The sequence below is a fragment of the Chanos chanos genome, chromosome 8 (genome assembly GCF_902362185.1).
Source record: "Chanos chanos chromosome 8, fChaCha1.1, whole genome shotgun sequence".
Taxonomy (NCBI): domain Eukaryota; kingdom Metazoa; phylum Chordata; class Actinopteri; order Gonorynchiformes; family Chanidae; genus Chanos; species Chanos chanos.
This window is the reverse complement of record NC_044502.1, coordinates 30,418,020-30,433,943: the sequence shown is the minus strand read 5'-3', so window position 1 is coordinate 30,433,943 and position 15,924 is coordinate 30,418,020.

Here is a 15,924-nt window from a genome sequence, read left to right as displayed (position 1 = left end):
CCCATCACTGCTGACACTGAGCATGGAATTTGAATCTCTGGACATTGAGGACCTAAGAACACCAAAGAATCTAACTTAAACGAGAGCTATTACTGTAGTTCAGCACAGTGTTAATGTTTAACGACTTGTAATTTATTTCAGAAGAGCTAGCATGATATCAAATATTGTCTTGTCTTGTCTTTTCAGTCTGCTCACAATATTGGTTATGAATGGAGTATTTAATGGATTATTTTGTGCAATCACTATAGTTCTAATCACTATGAATTTGATTCTGTTCTGTTTAGTCATTAATCATCGTTCATGACGATGCTGTGCATTGATAGTGGTCATTAGCCATTTGCTTTCAGTGGCCAGTTTATTACGTATGGCATCCTATTCACATGTAGACAGTGATGCACACAACCCTAGCTTGCTATTTACATGACGCTGACTTGTTTGACCAAACATTAAAGTGGCCAACAGAATGACCTGAGTGATTTTGACAGTGATTTTGACAGAGCATGATATAGCCGTCACAGCCAGGGTCAATAGTTTCAGAGTCTTGAAATTGGCCGTCCTCCTGAGTGTTCCCTAGACAACAGCGTCTATGGTTTAACAAAACGACAAAACAATGAACAGCAGTCCTGTACGTATCTTGAGCTTGCTGACGAGAGAGGTTGAAAGGGGAAAATCTGTGCAAGACGATAGGTGGACCACAAAAAGGCAAGTAACAGCACAGTGCAAAACTGATGTGGAAAACAGCAGTTCAGAATACACAGCTGAACAACCATTGTCACAAATGAGTTTATAATAGAGGACCACATCAGGTTCCACTCCTGTCAGTGGACATTGTTGCTAATCTTATGCATTCTATAACTGCAGTTTGTCATTCGGATACGTACAGCATAATAATGCATTCCCTGATAAAGCACAGATTATTTCAGAATGTTTCAGAAACATGACAGTGAATTCACTTTGATTCTGTGGCCAGCGTAACTCCCGGATGCTATTAGATGGGTGTGCCTTATGAACTGGCAACTGAGTGTAATTAGCTTCAGCCTGAAAACTATGAAGACTAAACAAGAGAACTTTGAATAATTCAGTAGATGGTCAGAGGTACAATCTGAAATATAATTTCCCCATAAACAGGGATATTAAAAAGGTTGTTGCAGGAACTTAAATGTTTTTAGCCGCTATTTTTGGACATTTTTTTCAATGAATAAAAGTACTGTTCAGCTATCACAGCCTTAGATTTTCCACTGTATTTCACCTGTTCTATTCAATAAATCCAACAGAAATACAGAAACATTAATAACCTATTAATACTCAATCATTTCTAAAGTAAGTGCTTGTCCTTCACGCTTAATTTTTATTTGGGGTCAGCATTAAATATATGTGTGTGTGTGTGTGTGTGTGTATGTAGAGAGAGAGAGAGTTTTGAGTTTTCATTCAATAAGGCAGTGTATTAGATTTGCTGATTTATTCTAATCCTCTCAACTCTCACTAAGGTGGCAGCACACTGGGTTACAGGCATAATTGTGCTTTCATTTGGATCCAAAATGAGAGAGAGAGAGAGAGAGAGAGAAAGAGAGAGAGAGAAAGAGAGAGAGAGAATGAGATGATGCATGATTTGGTTGTCAGCCTGTGGGACTGGTGCTGATGGCTTGCCATACTTCCTTTTCTGTGTGCACAGTGAAAACATACAGACACACACAAACAGCTCCTTCTCTCTCTCTCTCTCTCTCTCTCTCTCTCTCTCCTTTCACCTTTTGAAACACACAAGTCAACTGCAGAGAACTGCACTACATATCTATGACTGTCTTGGGCAATGAGCACTTATTAGCAAAGAATACAATCAGTCATGAAGAGAGAAGAGAGAGAGAGATGATGCATGATTTGATTTGTAGCCCATGGGGCTGATGGCTTTCTGTGCCTTCTTCCTTTCTCATAAAAGCACACAGGCACACAGCAACACACTCATATTGTCCTCTTTCTTTCCTTCCTTTCTGTCTGTCTGTCTGTCTGTCTCTCTCTCTCTCTCTCTCTCTCTCTCTCTCTCTCTCTCCCCATAGTGCACCTTTTGTAATCAGGTGAGTCATTTGAAGAGTACTGCTCCACATATCAATGAGAGTATTATGAAGGGGACTTAAACAATAATATGCACAGAAAGAGTCTACACCTTCCAGTCATTTTGTAGGTAGACTTAGGGGGAGAGAGAGAGGGAGAGAGAGAGAGAAAGAAAGAAAGAAAAGAGAGAGAGAGGGGCAGGGAAAGAGAGAACAGTGATGCAGTGAAACGGAAAAGGAACAGGGAGCGATAAGGTGAGAATTCTTTTCCTCTATTCCACTAAGCTGCTCAGTCCAAAAGGCATATTTTCTTTTTGTTAGCATACCACCTCCTCTACAAAAGGTTTAGTCCTGCACTCTGTCACAGACAGAATAGTATCCACAGCCTTATGAGTGTAGTCTCTGTCTCTACCACACACAGACCAGACTGAAGAAGCAAAAGGATACTTAAGGTAAGATTCCTTTCTAAGGTCTTCTAAGAAATGTTGCTGTCATAGACTTGGATCATAATTCTTATGTGAATATTTATATTAAAAAACAATTTGTTGTTTCCATGCATAGAGATTTTCTCCTTGTGCTCCAATAGATTTGTTTTGTATGGTGTTATGAAAAATAACAGGTTTGTATTATTCACTGTTCATCATTGTGAGGGAGCTACAAGTGAAGCATGCACAGCGCTCTGAAGTGTGACATTGTGCATGGGCGTGCATGTGTGTGTGTGTGTGTGCGCGCGTGTGTGCATGTGTCCATCATGTTATGCTTATAGAATATGACAAGTACTCATTCAGGTCCAGCTTAGTGTGTCTGTGTTTTAACTGTCACCTGTCTCATATTTTTCATTCATGTTGCTAATGATCCTCATTATCAAACTGTACACTGTAGTAGATGTTATGTCAACTGTTTTCTCAGAGGAAAGGCAAACTCTTTCTTCTGTGAAGTGTTTTGTTAGTTGTGGTTTGCAGACACATAAACCCCAGTTGAGGTGAGTTTCAGTTGAGCTAAGTACAATATGAACAGGTAGAAGGAAGAGTTTATTTGTGGTATGGTTGCTGAAAAAGTAGAAACAGATGCTATAGGAGAAACTTTGGCGGTTTGAGAGTTTCTTAGGCATCCTCTCTTTGCTTAAATCACATGCTTCTAGGGCCTTAACAAGTCATTTTTTGATTCAGCAGTTTGATCTCAGAAAGACTTCAGATTATGATGGTTGGACTTCATGTATTGGTCAGCATTATATTTGTGAAAGATCTGTCTTGACTGATATCATATGATAGTCAAACCAGCATCTCATATGGCCTGCTTCACATTTAGGCCTTGATGAAACAGCTGATTAGCCCAAATGACTGAGGTGTGTGTGCGTGTGTGTGTGTGTGTGTGTGTGTGGTGGCGGGTCAAATTTTTATCAGACACGAAATCACCCATGACCCAGAAGCCCCAGTATTTTACAAGTAAGGGAACCAGACCAACTTTGCTCTTCCTGTCTTCCGGTCACTGTTGTTTGAGTTTAGGTTAAACCATAAGAGATACTTCAAATACTTTCAAAATACTAGCTTGGGGATTACGTGAATTATGTGAGTAAATTTTAGTCAAAATGGACCGATGCAGCAGTTTGATCCATTAAAGTTTCATCTCTTCCTTAAAGCGATCGACATAACATCTCCACCCTTACGTTAGTGCTCTCAGGCCAGCAGGAAGTGGAAAGCAATTAGCAGTTTGTGAAGAAAAATCAATCTTGAGTATCTTATGATGTTGTTTCTGGTCAGTCAGTCAGTGAGCCTATACCCTATACTGTTAAACTGATCAGTCAAGGATGTATGGTTAGAGTAGAACAGAATGAACCCAATGAACAAACAAAGTGCTTAAAATTCCACATGTATCCAAGGACTTAAGCTACAGTAGAATTTTGCTGTCATTTTTGTCCACATTTTTCAAAGTATTACATATGTAGGAAGTGTAAAATGTGAGTGTGAGGTAACGTGGGTTGAGTTGAGTCTACACGGTCACAGTGTAGCTGCTGAAGTGATATAATGTGAGAATCCATCTTATAAGTTTTTATTTGATCCTTTCTTAAAGTGTTTGTATTAAGAATTTATCTTCTCCATCAGAGTTAACCACACCCTGCTGACATCTCCAGATTAAATCTGAGAGAGGGGGAGTAGACAGATTTGAGTTTGGAAATCCACCAAGAGAAGACTGAGGTCTCTCCAAAAAAAACGAATGCGTAGAGAGAGAGAGAGAGAGAGAGAATCGTGGCATTTGAAAACTTACAGTTTCCTCTTTTAAAAAAAAGGCTGCTAAGTCACCATTGCAGGATGATTATGATCATATGTTTGTTCTCTTTTCACCTGCATTCACGATATGCACATCAGTGACAGAGGTTTTTTTTGGTACATTTTTTTATGATGGCTGGATTGATCCCCATTTTGATTTCCTCGTCGCCAGTTTCCTAGTTGGCACCTGCTTGTTGCTATGGTGATGCTGCCGTCTGTGATGGCTGTCTGGCTGCACAGGGTATCAGTTCTGGTTCTTGTCCTTGGTGCATTAAAAAAAAAAAATTGACCACATATCACCCTCATGCTGACAACAGTCGGCAGAACAATGCACGGTGCCGTGTCAAGAAATACAAGATGCTCTCTCTCTTTCTCTCTCTCTCTCTCTCTCTCTCTCTCTCCCCTCCCTCTCCCTCCCTGCTCCTTCACTGCTTCCTTTCTCTCTCTCTCTCTCTCCCTCTGCCCCTCCCTATACCCTCTCTGTTTCAGTTTGTGTCTCTCTCACACATGCATGCATGTGCGCGCGCGCACACACACACACACACACACACACACAGAGTTCATTAGCTTGTTGATTGCTGAATAAAGAGGTAAGGGGTAAGTGAGTCACCATCTGTGTTGGCAGCACAGTTCAGACATCTTGCTCTTTGTGTCAAATATCTCTTTCTCACCTCATGCCTCATGCCTCCACACACACAGCCCCAATGGTCTTAAAAGCACATGCTGTTGCTTGAAATTTCAAAAAAAATTATACTCATCAGTAGACAAAAAGGTAGCTGATGCCACATGAATTTATAAATCGGACATCCATCTGCATGCAGTAACCTCACACCATCTGCTTGTCTAAATACGTTTCCAATATGTAGTTAGTTAACTAAAGGGTTTGATTTGATGACGAAGGGTCAGATGACTTTGGCAGAGGAGAAAGAAAAAAACGTTGGCAGATTTTAAGTGATTTTTGCCTGAATACTCGTCTGTGATAGAAAGAAACACAAAAGGTATAATGTGCGTACAGGAGTATATAGCAGCCACGAAAAGTGCCTAGGATGTCATTCATTTGAATTCTTTTAACAATTTTCTTTATGTCACTTTGCTTGAATGCCAGTCCATTCAACATTCAATGAGTTCTGCTGTGAAACTTAAGAACCTTAGAATGAATTTTCATCACGTGTTTTCTAATTCATGCATGTACTGCTGTACTTATCAATGCTCTTCTAAAGGAGAATGTCTTGGAAGTAATTCCATGACTTGGAGAGTTGAAAGGCAAAACTTGTACATAATACATCGCATATGGCGGTTATCACTGTCTGACACAGCTGAATAGACTTTTACAGAACATGGTGCATGACTCAAAATTCTCAGGCTCTTTTTCTGACACATTCTGAAGAAGGATAATCGCAGCTCATTTTGATCTGTTGAGTCATGAAAGGCAATATTTAACCAGAGTCGACACTGAATTCTCCAAACCCAACCTGTCTTGCTTGGCTTACAGAGAGAGTTATATACATGCAGAAATGAATTTGAACTCAGTTGTTGTTTCTTTTCCTGTCTTCCTGAATCATAGCCTTAATTTTCTGGTTCATTTGCTTTGTAGGCTTTTTACTTTTTTCTTTTTTTTTGAGTGTTGAACTTTTCATAAGCTCAGTTTGTGAATCACTTACAGGAATTTAGTGGCATTGTGACTTCTTGCCGCGGGTGCCAACTGAACTATTCAAAAGAGACGTTCAAACGGTGTTGTGCCTCGGGGCAGGCCCCGGTTCTGCCATCCTTTTGCCTTTTACACACCTGGTGTCTGTTGCAAGATGACAGGGGTGCGCAAAACCATGGCGGAGAGCTTTTTGCCTCGACGCTGTTCCACAGGTTTCTGGTTTGGGAATTACAGTCAGAGAATGTCACACACCTGCTTTGTGATGATGATTTTCCAAACCCCGTGGATCAAATTCAAACGAGTTTGAGTAACATACGAAAGTTTATTTGTTGAAGCGTTATGGCAAGTTGACGTAAAGCCCCAGTGGCAAAGAGCTGATGCTTAACAAGTTCTGCCAAAATATGTTCCTCTGACCTAGTTTTCTTACCTTAACCTGGTTTAACATTTGATTTGAAATCTGATATCTGTTTTTTTTTGTTGTTGTTGTTTTTTTTTTTTACACCCACAGAAAACTCACAGACAGAAGCTAGTAGGGGAAAGTCACAGCTAGTAGACAAGAAAAAGTTTGAGAAAACACCAGAAATGGAACCAGGAGAGAGCAAAGTGAGTGAAGTGTCCACACATATTACATAGTTTTTTGTGATGAGTAATCCTTGAATAAGAAACAAGAGTTAGTGTTTCATTGCATCAATTTGTGAAAGATGTTGTATTGAGAGTAAACTCACCCTGAGGACACAAAGATTTGAATTTTAAGGTTTAAGATCATGATAGGCTTTGATCTAGGTGAGTGTTAGACTAATTTCAGTCTGTTCTCAGAATGACATGTATATTATGATGTGTCAAATGTGTGGATTAGTGACAGAGACTGCTTGATCTTTTTTCTGTTATCCTTCATCATTTATTTGGTCACTGACTTACTCATGTTTTCCCAACAGGCTGCGTCTATGTCTCCTCAGAAGCAGGGAGTGAAAAACAGGTCCAAATCCACTGAGGAGGTACAGCAAGCTAAGAAGGTAACCCTGTAACACTCATTTCTGCGTTGCAAACACAGTCTGTATTTACATCTCACACAAATTTATCACTGTTCTGCTGTTTTTCATAAGACTCCTTTCAGTTCCTTTAGCTCATCTGCTTTGAATATTTTAACTACAAATCTACAAAGCTTCTTAATAGATAATGAACAGCATGTCCAAGATTTGTCTCAGTCAGAGAGCATGTGGTGAGACATAGTATGAAAAAAAAGGTTTGGCTCCAGTCATGAAAAACCTAGAGCTTCTGTCTCAGACCCACAGCTATGGGCTAAACATGAGGTCTGGAAGATGAAAGTACCGTACTGTGACTTATCTGAGGAGCTGGGTCTAAGACGGTGGCTCCACCCAAATTTCAAGTCTGGAGCTCTCTAGTACTGTATTATCAGGGTGGGAGGTGCGTCAGTTACTCAAGGGAGATAAGTTCTTTGGCTACCCAACGCCACCTGGTGATGCAGTCGAACATTGCATCTGAAAATAGTTTTTGATGTGTCTTTTGCCACAGGCTTTTCACACACCTCAGAAGTCTCTCCCTGCTAAAACAGAGATGGAGAAACAGGAGGTAGATCACATCACATCATGCATCTTTCTGGAAGATCTGTTGTGGAAAGATTTGACACTAATTACACATTGACACATTTTATACATGTTACTGTTCCTGTTAATGAAAAGTTAGACTGGATTTCTGTTCTGCAGTAAGTTAACACTGCCTCTTTGGGTGTATTCGTGTGTGTGTGTGTGTATTATACAGGAGGCTTCAGAGCTTGTTGGAGCTTCGACTGAGGAGCTGAAATAATACTCTGGCTTTGAGAAGCCCAACAGGATCTACAGCCACACTTCTGAACATTCTGGAACCTGAGTGATCACTCTGTTGAATATTTTCCTGGCCTAAACCATTCTCGTTTAACAGTTTTATTCATTAGTCAATTTAAAGAATCAGAGAATCACATCAGACCTGAGTAAGAGTAACCAACCATGACTACGTCAATATGGTTGAGATTAACGTGCTTAAAAAAAGAGGACAAAAAAGAGAATTTTTATTTGACATATGTTGCTTTTTTGTGTCCAAGTGTAGCACAGAACCTTTATTTGTTGAAACCTTGAACACAAAATTGTCCTGAGAACCTAAAAAAATGGAAACAATAATTTGCACAAGCTAAACAGTCCCTTGTAAGAGCCAATTGTAATGAATGTGAAGATTTGTTTGTGATATTAGTTATGTTTACTAGACAGCAGTTCAGTAACAGTCTGTTGCCAGTCAAAGCCCAGTGCACTTGGAAAATGCCTATTCCTGAATTTTCTTACTTGAAAGCTTCTCTGACATTGAAAGAGCCTTGGTAATAATATCTCTTGTCTCCATTTGTCTCCTGGAAAATGATAGCAGAAAAATAAATAATAATAAAAAAAAATTCTGAACGTGTGTTGTTGAACTGACAACTTTTTTCTCTGGTTTTCACACTTTGTAAGTGATTCTTTTTGTATCTCTTATCGCAACGGTGGATTTTGAGAACATTTTTATCTTTACAGAGAGAAGACTTTTGACAGCCATGTCTCAGGTTACCTCTGCATAGTGACAAAACCAGATATAAATGTAGTGAACACTGAACACAGTGAACAGTGACATTTACTTACAGGGGTGGTATCCAAATAACAGTGCAGCCAGTATTGACAGTGATGAGTGACCTCAACAAAAATAACTTTGGAAACTGTGCAGACAAACAGAATGAATGAAAACAATGAAACTGGCTACAGCACGCATGGTGTGTAGCTGCACATCCGCACGCTTATGAAGCTATAGCCCAACCCCCAGGAACTCAGCCAGTGCTAATGACTCAAATTAAGAAAGGAACACATGACACATGATATTGTGTCAAATTTAAAGAAAGAGAGAGAGAGACTAAGATCAAAGAGACTTGAATGTGGGTACTAGAGAGCAAATAATAATAAACGTAATAAAGCACCATTCATTAATCTTCCCTACAAATGACAGCAAGGGTGGCTGCTCCCATTACTTCTCCCCTGAATGCACTTTAGTTTATTCAGAGAAAAGAAATTACTGGAAATAATTGCACTTTGATTGTAAGTGCGGTGGCTACAAAGCAAATTTAATTATAAATACTTTACTGCATCCTTCTTCAGCAATTTATCTAAAAAATAAAATTATATTATTGTCTCTGACACACATGAAAAAATGCAGAATTGTGCACATTTAAAAAAAAAAACATGCTTGGAATTGTTATGTTGGGATGATAAGTCATGGAGTTTTTTTTTTTTTTTTTTAAGCAACACAAATGAAAAAATGACCCGTGAACAACAAACAATGTATAAATAACACATAATACACAATGAAAAGTCGCATTTCAGGCAGATGCAAAGATAATTATATGTGACATTACAGGGTAATGTTAAAGTGTTTGCAAGACCATGTATCACGTCACGGCACTAGTTTGTGAAGCCCTTATATGAACACTGGTCAACATTCAATCGTTAAAATTCATTTCTTATCCAAAACCTTAAATAAGCATGAAGGACCCATGGGTGTTTTTTGTTTGGTTTGTCAAATAGGTTGAGTGATAACCTGGAAAGGCTTGGTCTGATGGATGGAAGTGACAGCAGGTTGGTGAGTTTATATGACTGAGCCTATGATAAAGCCTCTTCTCTTGTTTAACAAAGGTGATGTATACAGATGGACAGATGACTAATGTGTCATGCAACTTTAATATAATGTCATATCATAGCTGAAATGATTTTAAAAAATGACTTATCTGTCCTATCTATTCTTCCCTACCAGTCTTTGCAGAGCTGTAGGGTTTTCACGATTTTGCCGTGGGCATCTCTTGAATTGCGTACACGTTAACCTTGGGATCAAGTGTTGAGATTTAGTGCCTAAGGGCGATACTGGTGTGTATCATGGTACATTTACCACACACACAGCTTTTACCTCTAAGGTCCTGCTGAGATGAAGGATGAGTTCATACACTCAGACTGCCCAGAGTTTGGATATGTGTGAAACAAGCCTGTGGTGCTGCTGAAGAGAAGGAGCAACCGGAAGGAGAGAACCTCAGATTATTGATGCTTTAGTATTACTGGGGTGCAGTTTGTTGTCAGGTTGTTGTAGATGTAAATTTTGATAAAGAGTGTGTCAGTTGTTATTCATTGCATGTAGTCTACAGAAAAAAAGGAATAAAAGATGAATTTTAAAGAGAAGGAAACATTACTATAACACATTTATGCGAAAACAGAAATCCAAAAGCGTCACTCGTTCCTTTATCAATACAAACGGACCAGAGACAACACACATGAAAGTAACTGTGCAAAATGTATTCTTGACATCAGCCACTCACGTAGTCATCTCTCTCTCTCTCTTCTTCAGTCCTTCTCTCTCTCTCTCCTCCTTTCATCTGCAAGTGTTCATGCATGAGTGCCTAAATGAATGTGTGTCAACCAAAAAAGATGCATGGCATCAACAACTCCAAAGGCACCCATCAAGTCAGCTGACTTACTTAAAAACCTTTTATTCCAGAGGCAAGAGTCTGGATCCCTGCTTTTCCAAATGAAAATCAACAACAGGTCAATTCATTCAGCAACATTTTATATTACCCTCACTATGGTGTGTCCCAGAGTTAACTTATTTTTTTTTCAAATCCACATTTATTATTTGTCCACATAAATAAATCTTTTTTTAAATGTGCTTTGTAAGTATGTAGAAGCATTAATTTATCTGATTTCAGTTTTGAATGACCGACATAAAACAGAATAAGTATATTGTATACATATGCATCTCCAAAGATGCATGAACCCTTATATGATTAAGCAAACATATAATTGAGCATATGCTGCATGGAGCCTGGTGGGGAACATGTCTCAGTGTGCTCAGAATGACTCACAAAGGCCACTTATGTTCATTCTGCGTGATTTCATATTATATCATAGTTTGGACGTCAGAAAAGCCAAGTTAACCTCTTTGAGAGTCTGACCACATGGTGTCATATTTTCCTCTGTCTGCATTTTTGAGCAGCACAGTTTTGATTACAAAGAATTTTAATTCCTCCAAATAATAGCAAACTTAACGATTTAAGGACAAAAACCCAGTTGAGGAGTTGTGTATGACCTTGTTGTTCATTGTGTTGTCTGCTAAATGAAAATAGAAATGTGCATGGTGTTAAATAGCCTTCATTCATTCATTAGTTTCATCTGTGCTCCTGAAAAAATGTGTATACGGAAGTAAATATTTGTGTGTGTGTGTGTGTGTGTGTGTGTGTGTGTGTGTGTGTTCCTACCTTTATGAGACAATTTAAGAAGCTGATGGCCAAGGACAGACTAGTCATACTTTGAAGCTCAAATGCAATGTAATATATTACGCACTTTAGAGGTTATATGTCTAATGCGGGAACCAACCGTGACTATATGTATTATTTGAGTAATCAGCCAGTGCTTATATCCCTGAGCTAATGTAATTACAACTTAATCATGCATGTTATAATAGGATGGTTATGGTTTTGGATGCCAAATGGAGGGGATGCACTTACAACAAGCTACTCTCCAATGTATAGAGTAAGTAGGGATTGCATTCATGAGACGATAGCTTCCCCCTGTTTGTGTAATTATAATTTAATTCTGTGCATAATAATAACATGGTTGTGGACATGAAGGCAAAATGGAAGTGACGTTTTTAAGTCAAGCTAGTTGCCTTTTCCGAGCAGTGCTCTTGTGAAGCGATAATGTCTATTTTATTTGAACTCTGATACGACAGAACCGTTTCTTATTTCTCATAATTTCTTGCCCTTTATGTAGAGGATGAAATTGTAACTCATTTTTGGTTTGCTTTGCCCTTTGACCATATTTGGTCAGAGCTTCTGCTTGCCCAGACATTTATTTTTAATCAAAAGGATTAGCTTGGTGTTTGTGCATGGTGTAAGAGAGTGTTAATAATTGAAATGTTGCTGCAATTAGCGGATGTTCTTCCTCCACACTGTAATCAGAGTACGGAGAGCTTTTATAAGCCGCCATCTCCAGGAAAGTGGCTAAAACTGAGATATGCTCAAAGAGCAATGCCAGTGTGATGTGACAACTTCTTGAAGTATAAAGTGTTTGGATGAGTTGTCAATAAAAGATTAAAGTCACTGAAATGGCATTTAAACCCTTCTGGTGCTAGATTGTGATATGGGGATAATTATGAAAATTGTACTAAATGAAACTGCTATTTAGAGAGCTCAGTGTCAGCCAAAGAATTCATGAGAGCACAGAAGACTTTTTTCTCAGTTCTTTGAGCAGAGGGAGAATAATTCATCCAGACCGATATTTGTTGTGCCCTTCAGCTCTAAACTTCACTATGAATCTTTAATTTCAGTTCAAAGAATCTTCTACACCGCAGACTTTATGATTTTCTTTTGTTGTTATTGTGTGGACAAAACAAACAAACAAACATTTGTTGACCAGACGGCGTTGAAGTGAATGGACATATTGGAAAAGCTTTACTGAGTTTCTCTTTGAGTATCATCATGCTTTGGTTTTTACCTTGGTTTCTCTTGAATTCTCAAAACCTGGGAGATCCATGGCAACATAGCCTTTCGCATTACATCATATGTTCCAGAGGAGCAGCGGTGCCTGGAAGCTGGTTCTTTACTGTACTGGAGAGAGGATCAGATCCTTACACGGAAAGGATCGAATCCTGACACATTGAGGACTCTGCCCAAAGCAGAATGTAGGTGGATGGAACTCACACATGACCATGAAACTATTTCATCACTCTGGCAGGACTCTTCTGACACCTGTCAGCTGTCAGCATGTCAGACGTCACTCATACAGAGACTTACAATCCCAACAAACCCTACTACATAATGCACCCTACCTGGACTTAGGGTTATAGTAAGATACAGGTCACTGTTAACTTCACTCTCAGATACACTGAGGCAGTTTCTGCATCAAATAGTTATTTTTGTGCCTAGAAACAAATGAAAAAAAAAGAAGAAAAAAAAATTGCCACTGTTTTCTTCCATGACTAGAGGCATGTGACGCCTCAGTTTCTCTAATTCATTAAAAAGCCAAATACAAATGCATGTTATGCAAGTTGGACATAATAATTTCCCAATCTGGGAATGAGTAAATATATTCATCTCAAGACTCTTCCATATTACTTCCACATTATTGTGCACTTTATTCCTTTGGTTTTTGTCCAAATGCCAATTCAACTCCACAGTGCTTTGATTGCTAATGGCTTAAAATATCAGTTCAACTCTGCAGTGCTTTGATGGTTATGGCTAGACTTTAATAGCTAATTATAGAGCAGCTAAAGGTGATAAATTTCTAAATCATCGACTGATGTGGCCATATGAATTGCAAAATGTTGCCACTATTTTGGGAAAATGTTACTTTGAACTTGAATGAATTAAATGAACCCACGAACATAATCATTTTAATCTGAATAAAACAATATCCAAAGTGATTAGTGGCAAGTGTACTGGAGAGCAGCCACAAGCAGTGGCATAAAATCACTGCCAAGTGCTTTTTCTTTTGCCCACATAAAACTTTTAAAAAGCAAAAATCCCTCTTAAATATTTCCAATTCTCCAGCCAAGGAATCTATAGACTTCCACATGTATGGGCAAAATATTTTTTTAGTTATTATCGGCTCACTAAATAGCAGCACCATCATGTCAATGCTTCAAGCACATTGCATCAGGCTGAGTAATTAACAGTGTGTTGATCTGAATGGTTGTGTCAGTCATTTAAGATGAGAATTGAGCACAGAAATATTTCTGCTGAGCTTTTTCAGACAAAGGATGCTCTGGCGCGGATGAATAAGGCTAACGCTGAGCACATTTACACATCCAATCACTCTGAATAGGTCTGATTTTAAGCATGGCTGTTGCCAGACAACTCAAGCTCCAAAGGACTGGGTGGCACTGAATGCTGATGACCGGAGAGACCCATGTGGAAATCTTAATATCATTACAAATTATTTTCATTTGGGTCAATGAACTTGTTAAGTGGTTGGTGCTGTTTTTGTTGTTGTTGTTGTTGTTTTTGTTGTTGTTAACTAACATTATGTTCAAAACAGCAACTTGCCAAATCTGCCCACACTAGACTCACAGGGTCTAATTTTGAAAATTTGTTTTAAGTAACAACATCATCACTTCCTGCGGACATAAGCAGCATGAGACCTCATGTTAAAATGTGTCTGCTTTTCAGGGGTTAGGTTTTTTTTTGGCACAAAATGTTTGTCTTTTTTTATGTATTTTAATTAACAGCTTTAAATACTCTGTAAGTCTCTGACTGGATACCTTGTAAAGATCACCCCTGACACTTATCTCAATGTATATCACTGTCTTATTCAGCTAGCTGGACTTGTTTAACACTGCAGTAAATTCCAAAATATTCCTAAAATCCCGTTGGTGTTGTTGTTGTTTGGATTTCGTTTATTTTGTTTTGTTTTGTTTTTTGTCTGGCTGTACAATATCCTATTCAAAAGGTGACCTTCATCCTCAAATGATTCATTCATGTGCAGGCAAACAGTAACAAAAGATACAGCTATATTATTTTATTACTTATTAATTGTGAAAGTCACTGACGTAACGATCCTTGCAATAACCCGTGAGACAATTTTTAATTGAGGCCAGCAGCAAATTCATCAAATCATGATAACTAGGTTGGGATGTAAAAAAAAAAAAAAAAAAAAAAAAAAGAAAAGAATAAAAGACACAGTTTTAGCACATCGCTCATTCAATTGATGTCTTTCCACTGATGGGAGCTATCACTGCAATTCTCCATATTTTTCTCAGAGTTACGACGCAATGTACCTGTCCCAATGAAAGTTAAAAGAAAAACAAAACAAAAACAAAACTAACAACAACAAAAACTTTTGGACCACGTTAAATGCTGAGCAACTCAGATTTGACTGTTTCCGGTTTTCACATCACATGTAAATGTGGCCCAGCCTTGCACTCAGGAGATGTTGCTTTTCTTCACATTGCTCTACACACTCTACTTTGTGCCACATGTGAGGTTAAAAAAAACAGAATTGGGTAATCTCTAGCTACAATGTGAACCTCGCCTAATTTGGTCCGAGTGAACTCCAGAAGTTTGTGCAGGGAAAAAATGAGGAACAGAACTGACCAAAGGTTTCAGTGAAGTTCTCTCCATCTTGTATCCAACATAGACTGTGACTCACCCAGAGGTCTGAGGGCAAGTATAGGTGGATAAACAGAGTTGAAATATGATCAGGAGGTTGTGTGTTATGGGTGTCCGTTGCTAACCACACGAGGAAGGATTTGTGGTATTGGGGGAAAAAACAGACATCAAATGTATCAAGTATAATGTTCTGGTATCGGTCGTAAGGACATACCATGATTCAACCATGATTTTTTTTTTTTTTTTTTTTGATTCAACCATGATTAATGTCATATGATAAAAGGCCTTGCTTTATGGCTAAATTACCAGTATAGTCAGTTAATTAAACAATTAATTAATTTACAAGACTTAGTGAACGAGTGTCTTTCGCATATATTTTTCATGACCAGTGTATGAAATGTATATGGGTGTGAGCATGAAGAGTCATGACACACAAATGTGCATGCAGAGAACTTATCATATTTGGCACATGTGAGAATAACATGCCACATGTGAGAACAAACATAATACGTCAATTCAATTTATAACAGTTCATTAAAAGAACGTACATAAATGATCCTACTACACATTTCTTCACAAGTTTAGTAGCAGAGTTCTGTGCTTTCCTTTTGGACACCTTGCAAGTATCAAAATGGTCTCACTTTGTTCCCATGTAATTGAGATGTCCTTTGGAGTCAAAGGACAGTTCTTCCATTCCAATCAACCAGGAGCAGTTTACTGCAACAGATTGACTCAAATCAATATTTAAATGAAGTAGTAACTTGAATCAATATTTAAATGAAGTTGCTGGGGTTGGCTGATTGAAGC